Raw genomic sequence first — 26,622 nt, 5'->3', positions numbered from 1 at the left:
CAGGAGGTCTGGCAGCATCTGTGGAGGAGAAAACAGAATTAGCATTTCGGGTCCGCTGAGCCTTCCTCAGAACTTCCTCCTATTCTGAGGAAGGGTCACCGGACCCAAAGCGTTAACTCTCTTTTCTCCTCCACAGATGCTGCCAGACCTGGTGAGCTTTTCCAGCAACTTTGTTTTTGTTCCATCCTCATTCACTAGTGGCACTGTGTCTCACTCATCTGGAGGAAATGGCATTGACACTGATAGACTCTGGACCTTCTGTACCTTCTCTGCATCTTGAGGGGACCTTCTGCAGTGACTTCCTGATGTGGATGCTGTGCAGCAATCACTGGTGCCCCTGGGTTTGCTGATGCCCATGTCCCTCTTCAGTTTCTCCATGCCTTTGCTACATTGCAGCCACAGAGACGATAATACCTACTTTGGCCGGATCCATTGGGATGGATCAAATGAACCTATGAGGGGAAAATCAGAAACAAACAGATTCCTACTGATGTGAGCAATCATACACAATTGAGTCTTCACCATAGGCCTCACTACAGCGAGATATGGAGGTCTCCTGCATGGAGGGCTATGGGGCACCTTTATATGGATCTTTGACAGAACAGACCTCATTCAGATGTATGCCTGCATAAGCTATGTCTTATAATTACATGAGGAGAATGTGTGCAGTAGGATTACTATAACACTGTCCCAACCACCAGATCACTCAAGGAACACAGCATTTCATATAAGAACAAGTTCTGACATTTATACAATTAGCATGAAAAAAAGTCGTTCTGTGCCCCTTGAAACCTTTGAGATATTTGAAATATTTTTGGAAATTGTTGACTATAACTGCTACTTTAAGGGTTACTTGTGAGTGATTCTTTACAGAGATTTCTAGGATTGATTTAAAGCGATCAATGATATGATCAGGATTGCTTGTGGCCAGAATTTGTAATGTTGTTTGTCAAAACAAGAGAGGCACATGCAGATTTTTGTGTTGGAAGATGCATTTTAATTTGAAACCCATGAGTGTCTGGTTACTGCAATTGCCCCTTGTAGGGTCTTACAGGTATACAACTGAATCTGCCCCTCATAAAAAGGAATCTGATTCAGCGGCAGCCTTTTACAGTCAGTCTTTGGTGAGCATTCTGAGCTGGTTGATAAGCATCCCCTTTACTGAAGCCATAGCCCACGATACCAAGTCTTCATTTTTTCCAAGGTGCCTCAAGCCTCCTTTCTCCTTTCCTCAGGTAGTATTGAGCAGATCCCTGATCTTAATGTGGCCAGCAACAAGTTATTCTTTTCTGTTTTATCAAAATTATGGTGACTTGCCTTTTCGTCAACATGGAAAGTGACCACATGGTTCTTGCCCTTGTGCCAATTTCCTATTTCCAAGGCAAGCATCTCCAATTCCACAGAATTGAATGGGACTACAAATTTCTTTTTTTATTGCTTCCTAAATCCTGTCATCTCCCTTTGGTACAGTGCACTTTTCATCAAGTGGATGCAGGTCACAATTAACTGCTCTCTTTTTCTGTAACTTACATTAAAGCGAACAACAATTCTTTCCATAATGATCCACTATGTACCATATTGTTATTGCAATGAGAATTAAATAATACATAGCCTGCTCTGACCTCAAACACTGATTGCAAAATCTGGTGGTGACCTTAATGTTACCTCACTCCTGCTCATTTTCGTTGTACTTTTGCTTCAACCAATCACCCAGCTGTATTTCCCTTCGCCTCTTCCTTTTAATATATCTGCATAATATTCCTTGAGGAATTCCATATTCCCAGCCCATGGGCATGTCTGCATCGTTCTGATGCTCATTTACCCCTTTCTTACTGTAACAGATTCTTTGTAATGCTAATTATGTCACACCTATCTTCCTGCTTTCCCTGATTTCCTCAATTCTAATTCCAACTGCTCTTCACACTTCGTCTGAAATGTCAACGTCCAGACTGTCCCCTTCATCTACCATTCTGACCATCTGACAGGGTCACCTGAACGCTTTCCAACCTAAACCCACATTAGAGGTAGCATTGTCCCAAAATGAAGAAGTTAGAAAGCACAATATTTTAAAAAACTAAAACCCTCATTTCTCACTTTACTTCTCCCAGCTGATGCTTCTTTCAGCTTACACCATTTTAATTGGTTCATGGTCTGGCATTGTTTCTTGACCTGTTTTCTAAACACTACGCATTAGTTAGAACCATGCCTTTGCCTGCCATGTCCCGCACTGGGTATGCTGCCAGACCTCTGCTTTTCCAGTGGGTCCCCAGAACTCCAACCCTTTTTCTTTGTCTTGTCTGTCAATTTTCAACCAGGAATATAGTATTTAAACCATCAGTCCCCCAAAGTAAAGATATTGGCTTCAGAAATCTCTCTCTGTTTCTATTCTCTTGCTCTAAAAAAATCAGTGCTACCATTTTCCCTCTGGTTTCTCAGTCATGGGGCCAACACCCACTCAACTCCTGGCACTGCACATACCTTTCACCAAAGCTCATGGATCACAATGTTCATTTCTCCATGAATTAGTGGGAGGGAAGGAAACAAAACACTTACTGAGGGCACATGGATGGTATAGGTGACATGCCATAGCAAATAGTCTTGGGCTTTTACAAATTTACATGCACTCGCACACATAGAATGCCTAGTCCAGTGTCATTCTTGCTGTTGGATGTGGTTGCATGGGACCCCTGTGAGGGATGAGCAGCTCTTCAGATATCATATCATTGAAAGAAGTTGCAATGGCCAAACATTGCTAAGGTCTGACAAACAGCCGGGTCTGTGACAGCGGATAAGTTGACAACTGCTGTCAAGATATTGCTGTTTAGAGTGAGGACAACGCTGAGGCTAAGAGCAGTGTGCAAGGGCCTGGGCTGAACTCTTCTGCACTTGCACACATCTCGTGAGCGAGAGAACTGAATCCCCAAGACTGTTTGCTATGGCATGTCACCTATAGCATCCATGTGATGGGAGCTTGTGAGTTCTCTACTATGTACACATCATGAAACCGCACAGGATATCTGGTGCAGACCTCCAAATTCTGGCATCTATGTTCATGTAATTCAAAGCAACATTGAGCCTGACCACCACAAGAATGGGACTGCCACCCAGTTCTTAGAACATAGAACATAGAACAGTACAGCACAGAACAGGCCCTTCAGCCCACAATGTTGTGCCGACCATGGATCCTCATGTATGCACCCTCAAATTTCTGTGACCATATGCATGTCCAGCAGTCTCTTAAATGACCCCAATGACCTTGCTTCCACAACTGCTGCTGGCAATGCATTCCATGCTCTCACAACTCTCTGTGTAAAAAACCCGCCTCTGACATCCCCTCTATACTTTCCACCAACCAGCTTAAAACTATGACCCCTCGTGCTAGCCATTTCTGCCCTGGGAAATAGTCTCTGGCTATCAACTCTATCTATGCCTCTCATTATCTTGTACACCTCAATTAGGTCCCCTCTCCTCCTCCTTTTCTCCAATGAAAAGAGACCGAGCTCAGTCAACCTCTCTTCATAAGATAAGCCCTCCAGTCCAGGCAGCATCCTGGTAAACCTCCTCTGAACCCTCTCCAAAGCATCCACATCTTTCCTATAATACGGTGACCAGAACTGGACGCAGTATTCCAAGTGCGGTCTAACCAAAGCTTTATAGAGCTGCAACAAGATCTCACGACTCTTAAACTCAATCCCCCTGTTAATGAAAGCCAAAACACCATATGCTTTCTTAACAACCCTGTCCACTTGGGTGGCCATTTTAAGGGATCTATGTATCTGCACACCAAGATCCCTCTGTTCCTCCACACTGCCAAGAATCCTATCCTTAATCCTGTACTCAGCTTTCAAATTCGACCTTCCAAAATGCATCACTTCGCATTTATCCAGGTTGAACTCTATCTGCCACCTCTCAGCCCATCTCTGCATCCTGTCAATGTCCCGCTGCAGCCTACAACAGCCCTCTATACTGTCAACGACACCTCCGACCTTTGTGTCGTCTGCAAACTTGCTGACCCATCCTTCAATCCCCTCATCCAAGTCATTAATAAAAATTACAAACAGTAGAGGCCCAAGGACAGAGCCCTGTGGAACCCCACTCACCACTGACTTCCAGGCAGAATATTTTCCTTCTACTACCACTCGCTGTCTTCTGTTGGCCAGCCAATTCTGTATCCAAGCAGCTAAGTTCCCCTGTATCCCATTCCTTCTGACCTTCTGAATGAGCCTACTATGGGGAACCTTATCAAATGCCTTACTGAAGTCCATATACACCACATCCACAGCTCGACCCTCATCAACATTTCTAGTCACATCCTCAAAAAACTCGATAAGGTTTGTGCGGCATGACCTACCCCTCACAAAGCCGTGTTGACTGTATTCGATCAAGCCATGCTCCTCCAGATGGTCATAAATCCTATCCCTCAGAATCCTTTCTAACACCTTGCAGACGACAGACGTGAGACTTACTGGTCTGTAATTGCCGTGGATTTCCCTATTTCCTTTCTTGAAGAGAGGAATTACATTTGCCTCTCTCCAGTCCTCAGGTACGACTCCAGTGGAGAGCGAGGATGCAAAGATCTTCACAAGTGGCGAAGCAATTTCATTTCTCGCTTCCCAAAGCAGCCGAGGACAAATCTGGTCCGGGCCTGGCGACTTGTCAATCTTAATGTTTGACAAAATTTTCAGCACATCAGCTTCCTCTATCTCTATCCATTCCAGCATGCACACCTGCTCTTCAAAGGTTTCATTCACTAAAGGTTTCATTCTTCTGAGTATAGCTTACTTCAGCAGATGACGCAGTTTGGTAAAGATGACGTGAATGTGATGACAATTGTGTTGATGTGGGCTGGCATCATTGTCCTCCACATCTTCACCTGCTGTCTCTTTCTCTGGAGGCTGTGGATCAGCTGCTGGGAATTCCTGATCTTGCTGACAATATTGAATTCGCTATCTTTTCCAGTGTTGTCTTTGCATTTGAGATGTCACAAGGACTCCAGCCACAGTAATGTTTATGCCAGACCTCAAGGAAGAGCATGGCTGACTTCTGAGGAAAGCCCTGACTGAGAATGGCCTAAACCTAAGACTGATGTTCACCATAGTTCCTGGACTGTCCTACCTGTGATCCCTGGACTGCCTGCACTTGACACACAGGACTGACTGTGGCAAAACCTCCAGACTGTAAGGACAGATATCTACAGCTTCTTATAGGACCAGATCAGGGCCAATCCAATGGACTGTTATTGGACAAGCCCCTTGTAGGACTGTGATGGTCCCCCTACCTGACTGTCATCCCCATTCAGCCCGAAAAGGACTGGCACCTTTCAGTTTCAGAATGACCATTTGTTTGAAAGATATGCTGTGTGTTTGCTGCTTAAGCTGCTGGCCCGTATTGTGTTTGTGTCATTATCGCAGCATGGTGGTAATACAGCAACGTGTCAATGCCAGACAGGTGGCCTGACACCCTAGCTGGTGCTTCCTCTGCATTAAAAACCAGTACAGGCTACAGAAGCTGACAGCCATTAGCTTAGCTCTGAAGAGCCTGTGCACTGAAAGGCAAGACAAGTTTCAGTGGCTGGCAGCCCCCAGATACATGCAAAATGATTGAGCACTTAGGAATAAAGTTTAAGATGCATCCAGTGTAGATGCATGAGATATGAGTGTGCCCTCACAGCCAAAATGCATGCAAGTTGCAAGTGTCTCTGGGTTGCAAAGTCCTGAAGCACTGAAGTGATGTGTGAGTTGGTTCCAAAGCAGGCAGAACAATCAGGTGACGCTGATAGTTTCCTGATTCCAATGTGCACTTACAAAGCTTAGGAGTGGACAGCTCATAAATGTGCCATAGACGTGTTAATTACAGTAATTTCATTAGTCTATAAAGTTCCACATTGGCTTGTGACCAGAATGTAGGTGCATGTCTTTAAAGACATGCACAAGGCAAGAAATGAACATTACAATAACTGTACAAGTTGTGATCTGAACCTGGTTCCTTCAGAAGATGATAATATAAATCATTGCAGAAACTCATAACTGTTCCACTTAACCAGACAATACCAGAGAGACTTTCGTGAAATTAAGTTGTGGCAGAAATATTATCCATAACTGAAATATTTAAACTTCAGCTTTTATATGGTGAGAAATTTTAATCATAATGTTAAAATCGTTGTTTTTAGTTTTGTATAAACGTTGTCATTCATTCGAATAAAGGCATTGATTTATTCACATACAAATACTGTTAACTCATTTAAAGTCTGAATTATGACAAGGTTACCCCTTTCAATTGTGATCAGAGATAATGGGAACTGCAGATGCTGGAAAATCCGAGATAACAAAGTGTGGAACTGGATGAATCAGGATCTAGGCCCAAAACGTCAGCTTTTGTGCTCCTAAGATGCTTCTTAGCCTGATGTGTTCATCCAGCTCCACACTTTGTTACCCCTTTAAATGTTGTGTATAGTTCCTGTAACTTATGATTGGAAACTATGATGATATCACTTTAATTAACCTATCACTATTATTGCCAACTTCTCTAAGAAAAAAGCAAAGTAATCTGGAAATTTCTTCTTCCTTCAATGAGATATTGTAACATTGTACTAAAGGATTATAATAAACAGGAATCCCTTAAAATAAATTACGTGTAGATTGTGAAAGGCCTCAATTGTGTCTTGAAGATAAAGAAAAAGCAAAGAAACCATGAATGTTTTGATGATGCAATACCAAGCAACACCAATGAGCAGAATACTCATATGTTTATGGAAGTGTGGATAGAAATCCCAAAGACCTCTGTGAATGATGAAAAGTGTAATTGCTCTGCTGTGCTAACTACTATTGAAACATGTGCAATTCTTCTGTATATATTCTACTGCCCTCTAGCGATGCAACTTTATTACTAGAGCTTTTGGTAATAATGCTCACAGTGCAATACTACCACAGCTGACATGGTGAAAAATGAAGGTTTCATTAATTATTTTAGAATCTCTACTTTTTGAAGCAAATCTCAAAACTTCAATTTAATCATTAATGTGGTGACAAATATTATATTATACCATTATGTTTTATTCTGTACTACCAAGTGACTGTTTGTGATTTGCTGTAATTAGGGACTGTAAAATAATTCTCCTTATAGGATATACTGTGAAAAGAATTCTGAAAATAATATTAAAGATAACAATATCCAATTCTGAACACTTTCCAAAAAAAAGTCCTTTTTCCTTGGATTGACACAACTTTATATAAAATGACAATGGATCGGAACTTAACAGTTGCAATCACATGCTATGGTGCAGGCCCATGTAAAACTGTCAGCAACTTCTGGAATTGGTAGATGTTTAATTAAAGAATCCAAAAATCATTGTCATTGATCCCATATTCTTACAAGAATGTAAGCTATACAAATCTGTGATTTGATGTGAACTTCAGCTTTTTATTCTCACTTTAAAAACCATAGTTGAGTTTAGGGGGCTCATGGTCACAGTTACCTAATGTAGACAGTCAACAATCTGTAAGTAATTTTTAATAGTTTCTGATAGAGTTTGTTTAAGAACCAGCAGTGCAGATATGACAGATTAGTTAATTAGATAGAGAAAGTATACAACTGTTACAACTGAGGATAGTTCACTGACACCAGGGGACAAACTGACTGTCAATGCAAATGTGAGATAACAAGGTGTAAGGCTGGATGAACACAGCAGGCCGAACTGCATCAGAGGAGCAGGAAAGCTGACGAGCAGGAAAGATGACGTTTCCAAAACGTCAGCTTTCCTGCTCTTTTGATGCTGCTCGGCCTGCTGTGTTCATTCAGCCTTACACCTTGTTATCTCAGATTCCAGCATCTGCAGTTCTTACTAGCTCTGTCAGTGCAAATGTGTTTGGCTTGATAAACTTGTGGGGCAACATCCTGTTGCTCTACTGAGGTATGAGAGAACTCTTCCCTCAGTCTTCCTCTTCTTCTGGTCTGTTTTCCATCTGCCCGATGAGGATTCCTTGATGAAGATTACTCTCTGGGGATCACCCAATGAGAATTATTGCCTACAAGTCCGCTTGATGAAATCTCCCCCACCCTGAGTATTTATCTTTATATCGCATTTCTAACAGCAGGTTATTTTCTCTGCAGCAATCACTTGTCTGAGCCCTTTTGGCCAATTGCCGTGGGACAGTAACACATGATGTTCGATGACCATTGTCTGCTTGCCTGTCTTCATCTGAGGATTAGATATCATTCCGGCTGACAACAAAATCTTCTATTTTTGACAGAAAATCACTGATAATAGCGTAAGGTTGGCACCAGATAAATTGTTGACACTTACTCAATATGCATTGTGGCCTCAATGTTTCTCATAACTCTTCCTTTTGATTTTCTCATGCTAAAATGTTATAAATTTAATTATTGTTGTTAAATGAAATATTATGGTACTACAAAAATTCAGTTTTTAAGATAACCGAATATCCAACACCATTGAGTCTAATAAGCATTGTTCAGACCAGAATAATTGGAGAATTTCATCATTTATTCAATCTGATTGCTCATGAATATTCTTTGGCCCTGAAAAACAAATTTTAAAAAGTGATATTTTACTCTCTTAGAAGAAAGCATTTTTAAAAAATCAAGATCTTTAATATTAGTAAAATAACCTTTTTTTTGAAAACTATAATATTTAAGATTCTTCCTCAAGCCCACGTGTATCCTCCAAACTATTCATTAATTAACATTTGAATTATGATCCGTCATTTTACTTTCTGCTTTGCTATGTGCATGTACAGCCTGCTGAAACATTGGGACAACTTTTTCAAGCTCAGCAGCAAATGCCATATGTTTGCTACTGATTACAAGGCAAAACAGATTCTGTCTTAATTATTTCAAAGTTGCTTTTTTCTCTTGCATTGGTATCTATTTTCTATTCTTTTCTGCTCAGGAAAGAGTTGAATCTTCAATAAAAATAGTTTTGACTGTCTTTCAAAAGATCACTGTATACTTGGAAAGCTGTAATAGGGAGTCACATTTGAAAAGAATGTGACTGAGGAGATCTTTACTGTATGTATTGTGTGAGCCCCTGTTCTGTTTGAGTTCAGCTTGATTTCAGTGTGCGGTCAGTGCATTTATAAGTGAGATTGGATGGTATGTGTTGGCAAGCTTTTTAAACATTGGTTTCTCATAACCAAACCTGCCCTCAAAGGAAATTCACAGACATGCAGCTTTCAGTAGGAGTCAGTTGATAGCAAATAGGAGTTGGACTACTGACCATGGTATTTTTAAAGTCAGCTATGTTCTGAGGAATGTGTAGAGAACTGCTGCTCTTCGTATAGTTACTTACAAACTAACAGAATTAAGTGCCTTTGACTTCAGTTTTTGCACTTGTAATATTCCAAGCTTTCAGATACAAAATTTGTATATAGATAACAGATTTTTAATGAAATAGTACATCTCAAGGCACTTCAGATTTTAAAATAAGGATATAAAATTTAAAATTGAATTGTTGCTAATCAAGGTACTATTTATTGTCTGTTACCAGCACAGGGATAATGGGTGAAAGGGACTAGTGCAAATTAAGATGTCAGTGGCATTCTGTAACAATAAGACTTTGCTATATGTAATGTTTCAATATAGATTTAAGCTAAAATCTCAACAAATATATGTTCATTACTTATAAATCATTAATGTGCTCCAATTTAATTTTATAAATTTCCTTTCAGACAACATTTGCCTTTCGCATGCAAATGTTGTCTCAGGGGAGGACTAACTATCTGTGGTGAAATGAAGAATTTCAGGAAGGCATTAAACTTAAGAAAAACGCACACAAGTGCATGAAGATAGGTGTCAGACAGTTGAACATTTAATATTTAAAAGGAACCTGAGGGGCAGCTTATTCACGCAGAGGGTAATGTGAAGCTACTAGACGAAGTGGTAGAGGTGGGTATTATTACAACATTTTAAAGACATTTGAACAGCTACATGGACAGGAAAGGTTTATAGAGACATGAGTCAAACACAAGCAAATGGGACTAGTTCAGTTTATGAAGCCTAGTTGCATGGGTGATATGGGCCAGTGGGTCTGTTTTCATACTGTATGACTCCATGAATGGCTAAAAAATCAATTAGGAGAAAAAAATTCGAATATGAGAGAAAGCTAGCTAGGAATATAAAAATGGATGGCAGAAGTCTCTACAGGTGTTTACAAAGGAAAAGTTGTAAAGTGATTGTTGGTCTTATGGAGAATGGGAATGGGCAATCAATTGTAGATAAAACGGAAATGGTAGATAAACTGAAGAAATATTTTGCACGACAAAGGATGAAAAAAATCGAATAATCACTGGAAATCAGAGGGTGGAAGGGAGAGATGAACTTAATGAAATTACAATCAGTAGGGAAGTAGTATTAAGAAAACTAGTGGATCTTGGACATCAGATGGACTTCCTCTTAGATCCTTAAAGGAAGTTGTCAATGTGGAAATCAGTGCATTGATGATAAATTTCCAAATTTTGCTAGATTCTGTAAAAGTTCTGTCAGACTGGCAAGTAGCAATTGTAACCCTTCTGTTCACAAAGGGAGGCAGAAAGCAGTAAAATGTAAGCTTGCCAAATTGACACCTGTCACGAAGGTGTTAGAATTGCTAATAGGAGGATGCAACTAGGGACTTCAAAAGCTTCAAGGTAATCAAGAAGAATCGCTTTGATTTTATGGAAAAAATGATCTTTACCTAATTTGTCGGAGTTCTTTGAAGGAAGAATATGCACGATGGATAAAGGAGAGACTGTACACATAATGTCCTTGAATTTTCAGAAGGCAAGGTGTCACAAAAAGAGCATTGTGAAAAGTAGGCCTCAAGATATAATTGATAACAATAGCATTGATAGAAGATTGGCTGGCTGAGGGACAACAGGCAGTACGCATAAATGGGTCTTCTTATCCAATTGGCAGGATTTGATAAATGAAGTTCTATGCTGAGGTATCAGATTTTCATAATTTATATCAATGAATTAGATGAAGGGAGTGAGGCATTGTAGCTAAATTTGCAAATGATGCAAAGTGAGATTTAAAGTACATTGTGAAGATGATATAAGGAGGACCAAACAAGTATAGATAGGTTGAGTAGTAGACAAAAATCTGGAAGATGCCTGAATATGTGAAATAGTTCACTTTGACAGGAGAATAAAAGAGTAGAGTGTTATTAAAGAGAGAACACCTGCAGAATTCTGAGGTGCAGGGGATTCTGATGTTCTACTACAAAATTCAGTTTACTGATCCAGCAAGTAATTAAGAAGGTTAATTGAATGCTATCCTTTATTACTAGAGGAATTGAACATCAAAGTAAGGATGTTATGATTCAGTTAAAGGAGGCATTGGTAAGGCCACGTCTCAAATTCTGTGTGCAGTTTCCTTATTTAAGGAAGGATGTAAATACATTGGAGGTGGTTCAGAGGAGGTTTACTAGACTGATACTTGGAATGAACGGCTTGTCTTCTGAGGAGAGATTGGACAGATGGAGCTTGTTTTCATTGGAGTTTATTAGAGTTAAGGGAGACTTGACAGTATATAAGATCCTGAACTGTCTTAACAAGATGGACATGGAGAGAATGTTTTCCTTTGTGGGTGAGTCAGGAAGCAGAGGGCACCGTTTAAAAGGTGGAGGTCTTCCTTTTAGGACAGAAATTAGGAGAATTTTTTTCCTCTTACTCAGTTACACATCTTTGGAATTTTCTGCCTCAGAAAGTGGCAGAAACAAAGGTTATTGAATATTTTTATTGTGGAAGCAGATAGATTCTTGTTCAGCAAGGGAATTAAAGGTTATTGGGAGGTATTTGAGAATGTGGAATTCAAACACAAATGTACCAGCCATAGTGGAGTAGGCTTAAGGGGTCAAATGGCCTACTTGTGCTTCTAACCCATGTGTTTTGCATGTAGCTAAATAAATCAAGAACAAAACACTCTTATTCATAATAATGACTATGTAACTGCTAGATTGTCGCAAAAAAGAACTCGTCTGTTTACTTGTATGATTGACAAAAAATATCTGAGGCGTAGCCTGGTCTGACCCACATGTGACCCAGACCCAAAGCAGCGTGGTTGTTTCCTCAACACGCTGTGAAATTATCTATGAACCAATCAATATACCAAGAAACAATAGTTTCAGCCATCATTTTCTCTCAGGCAATCCAGAGTTGCTTGTAGAAATTAAGGCAAATTGACTACAAATGAGAATACTCATGGGATATGATTTGTGCACATATAGAGAGACACATCTGTATGTTGGAGTCCTCTTGGTCTCAATGGTTGTTGATGTTCTCCATCCTGGCAAACTCACAGTTCCTGAGACAGAAATTAGAGAATAACTAGCTAAAATGTACAAAACGAGACCAGATGTCCTGTTTGTTTTTGACTTTAGGGTGCTGCACTTAGCTTTGAAGATTGAGATGGTTCACAAGCTCTCAGCCCATCTGCATATTTTGTGGCCTCAACAAGTTTGTGTTCCTTATGAAACATTATTTAATTTAATAGATTCACTTTGAGTATTCTGTTTTTTTGTTTGTTATAGATAGAGAAGAACAAATATGTGGGCAAATCAGCACAGCCATAAAACTATAGAGTAATAGCAATAGGGGAATTTAATGTCCCCATTATTAACCGGGATAGACAAATTATGAAAAGTTTAGAGGAGGCAGAATACAAGAGAACTTTTTAAAGCAGCACATGCAAAACCCTACAAGGCAGGAGGTGGTGCTGAACCTAATTTAGGGGAACAAAGCCAGGCAAGTGATAGAGGTATTGGTGGGGGACCATATCCGTGGCAGTGACCATAATTCGGTCAAATTTAAGGTGGTCATTTTTAATATGATTGAACAGGATCCAGCCCAAGTGTACTATGAACAGCTATTTGTGGGAATATCTGAGTGTGAGTTTTTTCAACAAATGAAGTGGTGAGAGTGCTGAGCCAACATGTTGCCATAAAGGTGAAGAGAGAGAAAACTTTCCAGATAATCTTGGGTATCGGAATGTATAGGATTGGATAAGGCAAAATGGGCAGCTTGTGGTAAATATTGTCAGCTAAAAGCAGTAGAAGCCCTGGAGGAATATAGAAAATAAAGAGGGTTATTTAAAAAGCAATTAGGAAACAAAAATAATAGGCATATCAAACTGTGGGGTAAAATAAGCGATAATGCAAAGATGTATTACAAGTAAATTAGAAACAAGAGGATAACAAGAGAAAGAGTAAAGCTCATTAGGGACCAAACTAGCAATCTGTGCGGAGGAGGAAAATATAGCTGAGGTTTCAAATGTTTACTTTGTATCCATATTCACACATGAAGAGAATGCTGTAGGTCTAGAAATTAATGAAGGTGACTATGATAAACTCGAACCAATTAGCATAGAGATGGAGGAGGTATTAGCAGTTTTAGTGGGCTCTTAATTAAATATATACTCAGGGCCAGATTGGAAGTATCCTAAGCTGCTATGGAAGGCAAGGGAGGAGATTTTAATTTTAATTTAGAATATCCTCTTCGGATACAGGAGAGGTGCTGGGGATTGAATGGCAACTAAAGTGGTACCTTTATTCAAGAAGGTGTTGGTATGGAAGTTGCATGGGACACTGTTCAAGAAAGGTAGAACTCATGGGATCCAAGGGAACTTGACAAATAGAATCCAAAATTATCTTAGTGGAAGGTGGCAGAGAGTGATGGTCAAAGGCTGTTTTTGTGTCTGGAAGGCTGTGTCCAGTGGCATACTGCAGGGTGCATGCTGGATCCTTTGTTGTTTGTGTTGTCCATTAATGAATTAGGCATGCGTGTAGGAGGTATGATCAATGTTTGCAGATGATATAAAAATTGGTGGTGTGGTAAATAGTAAGGACTTAAACATCAGACCTCAGAAAGATATAAATGGAGTGGTCAGATGGGCAAAGTGATGGATTTTTGGGAGGACTAACAAGGCAAGGGAGCATATGATGAATCTGAGTAGAATTGAGAATCATTGGGACCTTGGTGTGGATAGATACAGATTCTTGATGGCATCTGCATGGGTGGATAGATGGTTATGAAGGCAAGTGGGACTCTTGTCTTAATAGTTGATGCATTGAATACAAGACCTGAGAGGTTTTGATGGAGCTAGAAAGGATGTGGGTTAGGCCATAGCTGGAGCACAATGTACAGTTCTAGTCACCACACCATAGGAAGGGTGTAATTGTGCTAAAAAGGCTAAAAAGGATTTTGCCCAGATTGGAATGTTCCAGCTTTGAAGAGAGACTGCATAGGCTGCCATTTTTTCCCACAGAGCAGAGTGTGTACAAAGCTATGAGCGACAAAGTGCTGGGAAATGAGATCAGAGTGGATAGGTCCTTGATGACCAGTGTGGACATGATGGGCCAAAGCACCTTTGTCCGTGCTAGAATAATTTATGACTTTATGAAAAACTGAATTCACTTCAACCAAATGGCCATTTCTCAAATTCTGAAGGATGTAATCCTCGATAAATTGAAGGGGGATAGACATTAATCAGGAGGTACTGGCACAGTAATTCAAGGGCGGCATTTGTTGTCAGTTCGAGAGCTTGGGTGCTGTTAGAGGAGTGGACTGAGTCAGTGGCAGCATATTATTACAGCTCAGGGAATGGGCCATGGTTAGTCCTGCAGGTCTGGTGCAACCAGACAGGAGATAAAAGGTAAGTCAGTTAAGAGCTGCAGAGAGAGATCAATCAGGGATCTGATCACTTATCGGTCAGGTCCTTTCAAGTCAGTCAGGGGAGCAGGCACTTGGTGAGCTACATTGTGATGAGAAAAGGGTCTGGTCACACATTAGTTGGAACTGTCCTTCCAAGTTGGTTTGGGGGCATTGGTCAGTCCGGAACAGAGGCAATTATACAATGCTGGGCACTAGAGAAAGAGAAGCTTTCGCTGAGGTTGGATTCTCATTTGGCAGTGCATTAAGGACAGGCAACCTGTATAACTTGATTCTTACAGTTATAGCATCAGTCAACCAGACAGGTGATGATGTAAGGTATATGTGCATGCACTTCTATTTGCAATGCACTGTCACCCATACCATCTTTGTGCCTTCCAGAAACTTTTATGGTTTTGTTTCCCTCCCACTGTGTGTACTGTTAAAGGTGATTGATGCCTGGTAGCTATTGACCTGCTTCACTGCTGGGCTCTAAATCCTTTTATGGGTACTTGCTGGGCAAGTATCTCTGCTGCTGGTCAGCCGGAGAAAGCAGGAGCATGCACCATAGAGGCGTGGTGCATGCTTAATGAGAAAAGCAATGTAAAATTGTGTGAGATAACTTGTTAGAACTCATGGCAAGAAACTCTGTGAAATTCTCTGAAATTGCCACTTAGCTGATTTTTGAGGAAATTCAACCTAATTATTTTGATATTTATCTCAGCTGCACTTAGACATTGCAAACATTTAAAAATATGACTAACATTTTAATTAAACATTATGTTGCTCTGCTATCATTGAGAAGGCATTTGACACATATTTCATGGCAGTGATTGTATCAGTGCTTAGCATCTACAATGAACAGCAGCAGCAGAAGGTGACCCACCATGTTATTTCTCTTGGTCACTGATCTTTTAATTTCATTAGGAGCTACTACTACTACTGTGACCTAATCAGAGTACGCTAAAGTTTGTTGCAGAAAATTCTGTTCAACTGTTGAGTATTATACTGCTTCAATTATCTTTTTGAACAGCAAGCTGTCCTTTCATTCAAAGAATACAGATAATTAGGCTATAAACTCCAAACCAATGATCTTTACATCCTTGCAACATAGTGACCATGTTAAAGGAATGTCACAAATTGTGAAATTTGTGCTGGACTATTTGAAAATTATTATTGTTATGCCAAATAAGGATTTCTTTTATTAAAAAAGCTACTTTTATAATGGAGAGACTAGCTTGAACATTTTAAAATACCAACAATTAATGCCTGATTCTGGACTTTATTTATGCTGTTGTGATGCAAATCAGTAAATTGGTCCCAACAACTCAATTTAGAATCAGAATTTGCATATATGACCAAGAAGACATATCTGGATTTTCTTTGCATGTGTCTAGACTATAAGTGCCCTGGGGCTGTTCTAAAATCATGAAATGTTATCCACTGTATTTTTATCCAGCCAAGTACATGAAATTAATCTTTTCTTACCTCTCATCTTTTTCTTTCCTTTTTCCTTCCACAACAGGAACGAGTTGAAGATAGTTCTTCAGGACAGGTTGTGGGGGGCAAAGGATAGATTTTTCACTAGTTTTGTGTTGGAAACCCGACTCAATCCACAAAATTGACCTATCCTGATCAAATTAGTCAGATTTTGTATTTTCACTCGCTGCACTTGTCTGCAGCTCTTCAATTTAACCACATTTTAGGAAAATTCTGTGTTGTTTTTATTTAATAGGACACGTACCAGTGTGAACTAAAGGCTCTGTGTAGTTTTTTTGTAAAGGTACTTTTGTTTATTCATTCTGGTTGCTCACGGGTGGTGCTGGACTTTTACTAAACTTCAAATTACTTGTTACAAACCCATTTTCAGCTGCACTAAAAAAAAGTACCACTTTTAAATGCATCAAGATCTTTCGTTTTTCAGAACTGCTCTTTTAAAAATGCTGAAAAACTGTATTGGTTCAGAGAAGATATTACACTTCGGAGTTTGAGTTGCATTTGAACCAAAGTTCCACCTCAGATCACCAGTGCAATTTCAAGTCTAATTTGTGCCCCGATTGTTGACTGTATCCAAATGGGAAACTCTACCTCAGTATTGCTGTGCCCTCCTGTACCCCCTCAGTTTCTCTGGATTTGCAATGTTGCTCTGAATTAGAAAACTCCATAAATATTTGAATTAAATCTTGAGATGATAATCTGTTGCTGTCTGTTTGCGCTCGAAGCTGTTGCTTAATTCTCAGTAATTGTTTCTGACTCACGGAGAAGCTCAGAGAACTTTGATAACCTTTATATTAGGTGTCTTATATTGTGTATTCAGTGTAATTTGCTGCATTGTATAATTAAGCTGATTCATACTTTTAGTCCATTGAGCAACAACTTGGAACCACTAACAGCACATTAGGTGTACTTGCACCAGGTGAGCTATGTGGGCTCCCTCTTAAGGGATGGACAATAAATGGAACAAAAACAGAAGTTGCTGGAAAAGCTCAGCAGGTATGGCAGTACGTGTGAAGGAAAATCAGAACTAGCGTCTCCAGTCCGATGAATCTTCCTCAGAACCCAAAACATTAGCTTTGATTTTTTTCTTCACCAGAGCTTCCAGACCTGTTCAGCTTTTCCAGCAACTTCTGTTTTCTTTCTTGATTTATAGTATCCACAGTTCTTTCAATGGACAACAAATGTCGGCCTGGCCAGTGACGCTCACTGCCCATAAAAAAATAGAGATGCTTGTAATTCAAAACAGCCTTAAAAATGTTCTAATTGTTATGGTGTCATTTGAATTTGCAAATTTATTAATACTATGGCAATCTTTGGATCACTAGTTTAGCAATATAACTATAATATCAGTATGTTGTAGCTTTAATCCAGGTTATGCACTCAAACCGCAAAGTAATGGCTGAGCTCACAAAATCTGACTTAGTCTTGACTGTACTACTGAATGAAGTCAAAGTTTATCATGAGTGTATTTTTAAAACTGTAAATGAAATCTTTGTTTTGTCATATATTAAATGGGTCCAGTGTGCAATCAATGACACCAATGTTGCTACATGAGTTCTTACATAAAACCTTTCTATTTCCTCACAGGAAAAGCTTTCTGATCATTAAATGAACTCATTGTCTATGGTAACATTCAAAAGATCAAGTGTAATAATGCAGGCTCTACAGAAAGTTGTCACAATGCCTTGATCCTTCCAAATCAATCCCTTGCTAACCACCTCAAAGGATGAAATCATGTCCATGGAGGACCTACAATGGATTAGACTTGATATAATAACCCCACTGAGTGGTCAGAACAACAGACAAGAGCTAGAACAGTGCATATGCTTCTACTATTATTAATGTTGGATCATAGCGGTTTCAAAGTGGTTCTTTTGATGCCTAGTTAAGTCAAGGGTAAGTCCCTTTTGTATATGGGTCTGAAAGGGTTCATTTTGAATAATGCTATAAATACCACCCACTGTAAAGATATCATATGGACTTGTGGCTTAGAATCACAAAGGAATGGGACCAACATCTGGTCTTTCTCACGTTCTCTGTAACAATGTCTGTCATATAAACATAACGTGTAATTAGTTGCCAACATGCAATATCTTTTAAATGACATGAGACTCTTACTTAGACCAGGAAGTGGTTTTCCTCTACCACACTAAACCAAGCAGGATCTGTAATGCAATAGTGCAGCAACCTTCATCTTGAGCAACAGCTGTTAAAATGTAATGAGCTGACATTTAAAACATCTTATGTGTCATTACAAATTTAATTTGAACAATTGTACTATGTGGTGAATAAGACCGTAAGACATAGGAGTGGAAGTAAGGCCATTTGGCCCATCAGGTTCACTCCGCCATTTAAATCATGGCTGATGGGCATTTCAACTCCACTTGCCTGCACTCTCCCCGTATCCCTTGATTCCTTGTGAGATCAAGAATTTGTCGATCTCTGCCTTGAAGGCATCCAACGTCCCGGCCTCCACTGCACTCCGTGGCAATGAATTCCACAAGCCCACCGCTCTCTGGCTGAAGAAATGTCATCTCATTTCAGTTTTAAATTTACCTCCTCTAATTTTAAGAATGGTGATGTTGGATCTTTAAGTTCAATTTTAACAAGTCTTTGACAGCAGTCAGTGGCAGGGAAGTGCTGAAAATCTAAAGACTGTGCAGAAAAAATCCTCAACAAGGAAGAAATACTCAATTGAATGGTGAAAGCTTTTAAGACCTGGTAAGAGATGTGCTGCAATAGGAGAATTAGAAATTACAATGTGAGACAGTGGTTTGTGGAGCAACCCCGAGTTGGAGTTCAGCGGTAAGTGACGAGACATTGGGGTCTTCTTGGAGCGAGCGTAAAATCCAACATGGGGAAACTTTAACAAGCTCAGTAATCCAGGCTGTAAAAGCAAGAAGATAAAAAAAATTACTTGCAGCTGAAATAAAGCAATGCTACCACAATGAGTGAACATCACCTGAGACAGTGAAAGGAATCAAAGTATGGGACCATGAAGGAAGTATTAATCTGAGGTTTCAGACTTTGGAAGATTGTGAAACCAATAATTGAAAGGTTAATGTTTTTGGCAGGTTAAACAATGTGCAGACCTGGTCCAAAGACGTTTGTGTGATCTTTCTCAGGCCACAGTGAAGGTGGAGGATCCTTTATAAAAAGTCAAGAGAAAATAAGGAACCATTTACGTGAACCATGAAGTGCAAGCATTGAACAGCAAAATTAGATTAGAAATCATTTATTTAAGCCACAGGGAGTGGGATTCATACTGAGAAGCTGTGTAAAAAGACTACACATGAGGGAAGTGCATCTGGCTACAGCTCCCGGGATCCGTATTAGGGAGCTGGAGCTGGATGCACTAAGGATCATCTGAGATGCTCAGCACATTGTAGGTAAGAAATTTAGTGAAGTGGTCAAACCTCAGGCACGGGCAGAGAGTATCTGGGTGACCACCAGGAAAGGCAAAGGAAGTAGCCAGAGAATGCAGGAATGCCCTGTGGCCAATTCCCCTGGAAAACAAGTGTACCGTTTTATATACAGTCGGGGTGGATGACCGTTCAGGGGAAAGTGGCAGTAGCCACTGTGGCACCGCAACTGGCTCTGGGGTGTAGCAGGGAAGGGTAAAAGTAAACAGAACCTTCGTGAAAGGAGACTCGACAGTTAGGGGGACAAACAGGAGATTCTGTGACCGCAAGCGGGAATCCAGGATTGTGTGTTGCTTACTGTGAACCAGGGTTCAGGATGTCTCGGAGCGGCTGCAGAATGTTCTCAAGGGGGAAGGTGAGCAGCCAGAAGTCATTGTGCACTTTAGCTCAAATGGCATAGGTAGAAATAGGGATGAGGTCCTACAGAGTGATTATAGAAAGTGAGGAAAAATGTTAAAAACCAGGAGGTCGACTGTGGTAATCTCCAGATTACTTCCAGCGCCATGTGCTATTGAGGGTTAGAACAGGAGGATATGGCAGATGAATGCATAGCTAAAGAGTTGGTGCAGGGGGGAGGGATTAAGATTCTGGTATTATTGCAATCTGGGGCAGAGGTGACCTGTTCAAGAGGGACGTGTTCCACTTGAACTGGAGGGGGACCAATACCCTGGTGGGTAGATTTGCTCGTGCTACAAGGGAGGATTTAAACTAGATTAGTAGGGCGGCACAGTGGCTCAGTGGTTAGCAGTGCAGCCTCACAGCGCCAGGGACCCAGGTTCGATTCCATCCTCGGGTAACTGTCTGTGCGGAGTTTGCACATTCTCCCCGTGTCTGCGTGGGTTTCCTCCAACAGTCCAAATATGTGCAGGCTAGGTAAATCGACCATGCTAAATTGCCCATAGTGTTCAGGAGTGTGTGGGCTATACGGGGAATGGGTTTGGGTGGGATGCTCCAAAGGATGGTGTGGACTTGTTGGGCCGAAGGGCCTGTTTCCACACTGTAGGGAATCTAATCTAAAGTAGGGGGTTGGGATCCTCAACAGCAGGGAGGCAAGTCTGAGGCTGGATGGAGATTCAATAATCAGATATAGCAAGTTGAAGAGACAGGCCAGGCTGGAACAGGGCAGGGAGCAAGGAATGCCCATTGGATTAAATTGCATCTATTCCAATGCATGAGGCCTGACAGGTAAGGCTGATGAATTCAGGGTGTGGATGAGGCTTGGATATTATAGCCATTACAGAAACATGGCTAAGGGAGGGACAGGACTTGCAGCTTTATATGCCAGGGTACCTGTGCTTTAGGCGGTACGGAGGTGGAGGAAAGAGGGGAGGGGGAGTTGCATTTTTGATTAAGGGGGGTACCACAGCAGTAATCAAAGATTAAATAACTGAGGGACCATCCAGTGAGCTTTGTGGGTGGAGCACAGAAATAAGATAGGGATGGTGACATTATTGGGGTTGCACTATAGGCCCCCAAATAGTCAACAGGAATTAGAGGGACAAATGTGCAGGGTGACTGGGGAGATTTGCAGGAGAGATAGGGTTGTCATAGTGAGGGATTTCAATATGCCTGACACAGACTGCCATTGTGGTAAGACCGTAGATGGAATGGAATTTGTGAAATGGGTTTGGGAAAGTTTCCTCAAAGTAGTATGTAGAGGGTCCTACTCAGGAAGGGTTGAAACCCTATCCACCCTTGGGAAATAGTGCAGAACAGGTAACAGTGGGGGAGTGCTTTGGGACAGTGACCATAGTTCTAATAGTTTTAAAATCGTCATGGAGAGGGATAAAACTGGTTGACAGGTTCAAGCCCTAAATTGCGACAAGGTGAACTTTGATGGAATTAGGCAGGAGCTTGCAGGGGTGGTTTGGAGTAGATTGTTTACAGGCAAAGGGACCTCCGGCAAATGGGAGGCCTTTAAAAGTGTGATAGCTAGAGTTCAAGGTCTTGACATGATCCTGTGAGCGTGAATGGCAACGTTGGCACAAGTAGGGAATCCTGAATGACAAGAGATATTGAGGCTTTGATCAGAAAATAGGAGGAGGCATGGCTCAGGAGCAGGCAGCTGGGATCAAGGGAATCCCTGGAGGTATATAGGGGATACAGGAGTTTATTGAAGAAGGAAATCAAGAGGGCGATAAGGGGGCACGAGGTAGTTTGGTCTGAGAAGATTAGAGTAAATCCAAAGAGATTCTTTAAGTATATTGAAGGAAAAAGAATAACTAGAGAGAGAATAGGACCCCTCAAGGACCAAACATGTATGTGTGGAAGTACAGAAGATGGGCATGGTCCTCAATGAATATTTCTCCTCTGTGTTTACTGTGGAGAAAGATATGAAGACTTGGGAGCTTGGGGAAGTTAGTGACGATATCTTGGGCACAACCCATATCACAGTAGAGGAAGTGTTGGAAGTATTAGAATGTATGAAAGTGGATAAATCTCCTGGTCCTGACCAGATATATCCCAGAACCCTGCAAGAGGCTAGGAAGAAATTGCAAGGACCCTGGCTGATATATTTGCATCATCGTTAGCCAGGGGTGAGGTCCTGGAAGATTGGAGGGTAGCAAATATCGTGCCCTTAGTCGAAAAACCTGGGAATTATAGACCAGTAAGCCTAACATCTGTGGTAAGTGTATTACTTGAGAAGTTTCCGAGGGCTAAGATATGCATACATTTGGAAAGATAAGGTTTGATTATGTATAGTTAGCATGGCTTTGTGTGTGGGACATTATGCCTTACAATTTTGTTAGAGTTCTTTGATGAGTGACCAGGAAGGTTGATGAGGACAGACCAGTAGACACAGTCTGTATGGATTTCAGTAAGGCCTTTGATAAGGTTCCACATGGTAGGCTGTTCTGGAAGGTTAGATTGCATGGAATCCAGGGAGAGCTGGCAAATTGAATACAGAATTGGCTTGATGGTAGGAAACAGAGAGTATGATGTTTGTTGGACTGGAGGCCCATGACTATTGGTGTGTCCCAGGGGTCTGTGCTGGGTCCATTGTTGTTACTTATCAATATCAATGATTTGAATGAGAATGTACAAGACATGATTAGTAATTTTGGGGATGGCACTAAAATAGGCAGTATCATGATCATTGAAGAAGGTTATCACAAATTGCCACAGGATCTTGTTCAGCTGGGGAAGTGGGCCAAGAAGTGGCAAATGGAGTTTAATATAGATAAGTGTGAGGTGTAGCATTTTGGAAAGTCAAATCAAGGTAGTGGTTTCATGATGAATGGTAGGGCCTTAAGGAGTGTAGTGGACAAGAGGGACCTTGGAGTTTTCACACACTATACTCTGAAAGTGGGGTCATAGGGCAGTTAAGAAGTCTTTTATCACACTGGCCTTCATCAGTCAGGGCAGTGAGTCTAGAAGTTGGGAAGTTATGTTGTAGTTGTGCAGGACATTGGTGAGACTGCATTTGGAGTATTGTGTTCAGTTTTGGTCATCTTGCTTTCAGAAGTATGTTATTAAACTGGAAAGAGTGCAGAAGAAATTTACGAGGATGTTGCCAGAACTCAAGGGACTGAGTTGTAGGGAGAGGTTGGACAAGTGAGGACTATTTTCTTTAGAGTGTAGGAGACCGAGGGGAGAGTTTACAGAGGTGTATAAGATCATGAGAGGTATGGACAGGGTGTATGCACTCAGTCTTTTTCCTAGGGTTGGGGAATCATGGACTAGAGGGCATCTGTTTAAGGTAAGAAGGGAAAGAATACACGGGAACCTGAGGGGCAACTTTTTTACACGGAGGGTGGCATGTATATGGAATGAGCTGCCAGCGGAAGTGGTTGAGGTGGGTTCATTAACAACATTTAAAGGGCATTTGGATGAATGCATGGATTGGAAAGGCTCAGAAGGATATGTGCCAAATGCAGGGAAATGAGGTTAGCGTGGATGGACATTTTGGACGGCATGGATCTGTTTGGGCCGAAGGGCCTGTTTCCATGCTGTAGGACTCTATGACTGTAGGAACACTATCCCTTGACAGGGAAATGCAGGAATCCTCCATTTTCACTGCAAATATTGGAAAGGTCTCTACTACAGCAGCAAAGAGCCTGAGAACTGCTATTGCTGTGAAAAAAGCCTTTCAAGCAAGCAAAATTTATAATTATAACAAGAATATAGAACAAAAACACTAATAATACACTTTCTGAAGCCATAACCTTTTCAAGCTACCAGTGTGACCAATGTTCGAAGATTCAAGATACTGTCAGAAAAAATTGCTTGTTTTGGAAATTCAGGGTACTGCAAAAAAAAAATCGCCTGTTTCAGCAGGGAATACATCTTTTGCAAAAGGAATCCAAGAGATTAAAGGTCGTTTGGTTTAAAGGGACCAACAGACCTCAGATTGTCAGGAAGAGAATCAGAGACACTGTCATGATGACATTACATTGCTAACGCTCAATGTCAGCATATTGTATGATATGATTGCACTCATTGTTAGGGAAGCGACGGTGTTGCTACCCTTGCATGTGTGGCTGTAAGATCTTGCTGCACATTTGAAAAGGAATTATCTCGCTGTAAAACTCTTTATAACATCCGAAGAATGTTAAACAGCTTGTACAAAAGCAAGTTCTTCATTTTAAAAGTTAGCCCTCTTGGGTCTTGAGTGCAAAATGATTTGGCTTAGATTCAATAGTGATGGTCTCCCAGATTCAATGGAATGCATACATTCATCATGCAGAGGCTCCAGGTGAAGAAGGTCCTTCAAGACAAGTTATGACAGCATTTGGCAGCACACCCAGAACAATACTCACAGTAACAATCACTATCCTTAGGAGGGGAGAGACAAAGATTGGGAAAGTGATTATATATTATACTTGTGTTTATTTTTAATGAAAAAATTGAAGGCATTTGTGCCAATTAACATCAAGCAGAAACTGAATTTGCACTAAATTTTCAATGCAGTTAAGGCCCATCTTGTTGCCCCAAAGAATGGTTAAAATTTTGACTGGAATTCAATAGATACTATATATGATGGAAAGTTGTCATCATTACTGTTTATAACATTTCAAAAAGAGATTCATAAATAGTTTTTCCTGTTTTAGAATTGTGGTATAGGTGAAGACTTCAATTGCAATTTTGGTTGCACTGTCCTTTCTTTCAGATAACTGACACCTAATAGTAAAACATGGTGATGGAGGGGAGGGTAGCCCCAGATGGTGAAACTAGAACTGTAGAAACTGCCCATTTACATTAGAATCTAGTCACTGCTCCCCCTCGGTACATGTGGAATAAAAGAGCAGTTGGTTTGGAAGTATGTTACAAGCTGTTCTATCACCTTAGGGCTGCTGCTGACTGCGTAAATCGTGAAGTGGTTTGCTGTTATGGCTTAGGACCTACTGTGGATTTGCAGACGTGCAATCCACACTCCCCCTACTCTCCAATCCAGTCAGTTTTCTTTTGTATCTTATGAGGGATGCAATTATATTAAAAATGTGGCTACGGTTTGCTGCAAATCATAATGATCCTGCTATATGTGGTTAAAAAGCATTTAAAGAATACAACCAGCCCACATTGAGGAGAAATATCCTTTGTGAACTATATTGGCCAGTCTGTTAAATAATATTACAATGAGCATTGAGGAATTTCATTTACATTATTAGTTTTGAGAAGTTAAGGCAGTTCTCTTTGGAGAAAACAAGGGGATTTGGTAGAATTCTTCAAATGATGAGGAGTCTGGACAGAACTGATAGGAGGAAACTGTTCCTGTTGGTTGGAGGTTCCAGGACAAGACAACACCAATTCAAGGTGATTGGCAAAAAAAAAGGAAAATGAGGAAAAACTTTCTCATGCTGCCAGGATCTCAGATGGAATTCCTTTAACGTGATGGGGTCGGGATCACGTTGAATCATGGCTTTTGAATTGGAGTTGGATAATTATTTGAAAAGCAAATGTGCCATGGGGGAAAGATGAGGGAATGGAGCTAGACAAGGTGTATTTGCATCGGGTGAGCCCGACACAATTGTCTTTTTCTGTGCTGTAATCATTTTATGACTCTATAAATTATTAATGACTGCCTTCAGTCAGTTTGCATTTAATGCAAAGAAAAGCCTGCTTCATGACAATTAGAAACTATGTTGCATTTCTCATGGTGATGGGGTGAAGTACACCCACAATATGATCATGCTTATCCTTATACAAGAGTTATAAATCTGATTACGAGGTATATGACAAAAATGCCAACAACATCAATTATTTTATAACAGTGTGTTAATGGCAACTCCAAGTATCGGGATTGTTCTTCTAAACCCAGCCCAAGTGCAATTTACATAAAAATACTTTTAAAACACAAAGTCATCATAATTAATTACCCTTCCTTACTCAAAATGTCTACCACCTCGAAGGACAAGAGTAGTAGATGCCAGCACTGGAAGTTCCCCTCCAAGTCATACACATTCTGACCTAGAAATGTATCAATATTTCTCCGCTGTTGTTGAGTTAAAATCCTGGAACTGTCATCTTTATAACACAGTGGGTATAGTTGTACCAGATGGACTCCAACAGTTCAAGAAGGCAGCTCACCAATATCTTTGCAAGAGCAAGTAAAGATGGACAATAAATACAGTGCATCATTTAAAAAAAAATGTGTAGTTCATATTTCAACAGTCACACAATGCTCTAAATCAGTTGTATTGCACAGTAGGGACTGAATCTTTCCAGGAATTTTGCTTGTCTCATTTTTTAGAAACTTCCCATGCAGTTGAGTCAATTTCAAATGAGAAAAGCACAGCTGTAACATTCCACGACTGAGTTCACTAATAAACCAGTGTAAATTTAGCTGCAGCTATTAGTGGTCTGCATAAGAAGTTAAATTAACATTTCTTAATTTAGATTATCTACATATGAATTGGTTGGTATTGATTGGCATAAAGCACATTTAAATTAAAAATAAGATGCTATAGCACATAGCAATTAGAGTCAAGGCTTTGAAAAGGCAATAGTATTTTTAAACCAGGGAGCAAGACCTAAGAAATAAATGATATGTATTTCATTCAGTGAATTGATTGCCTTAGCTTAACACGACATCTTGTGGGTGCCTTTATGCTATTTTACAA

The sequence above is a fragment of the Stegostoma tigrinum genome, chromosome 7 (genome assembly GCF_030684315.1).
Source record: "Stegostoma tigrinum isolate sSteTig4 chromosome 7, sSteTig4.hap1, whole genome shotgun sequence".
Lineage (NCBI taxonomy): Eukaryota > Metazoa > Chordata > Chondrichthyes > Orectolobiformes > Stegostomatidae > Stegostoma > Stegostoma tigrinum.
Note: the sequence above shows the minus strand (reverse complement) of the source record.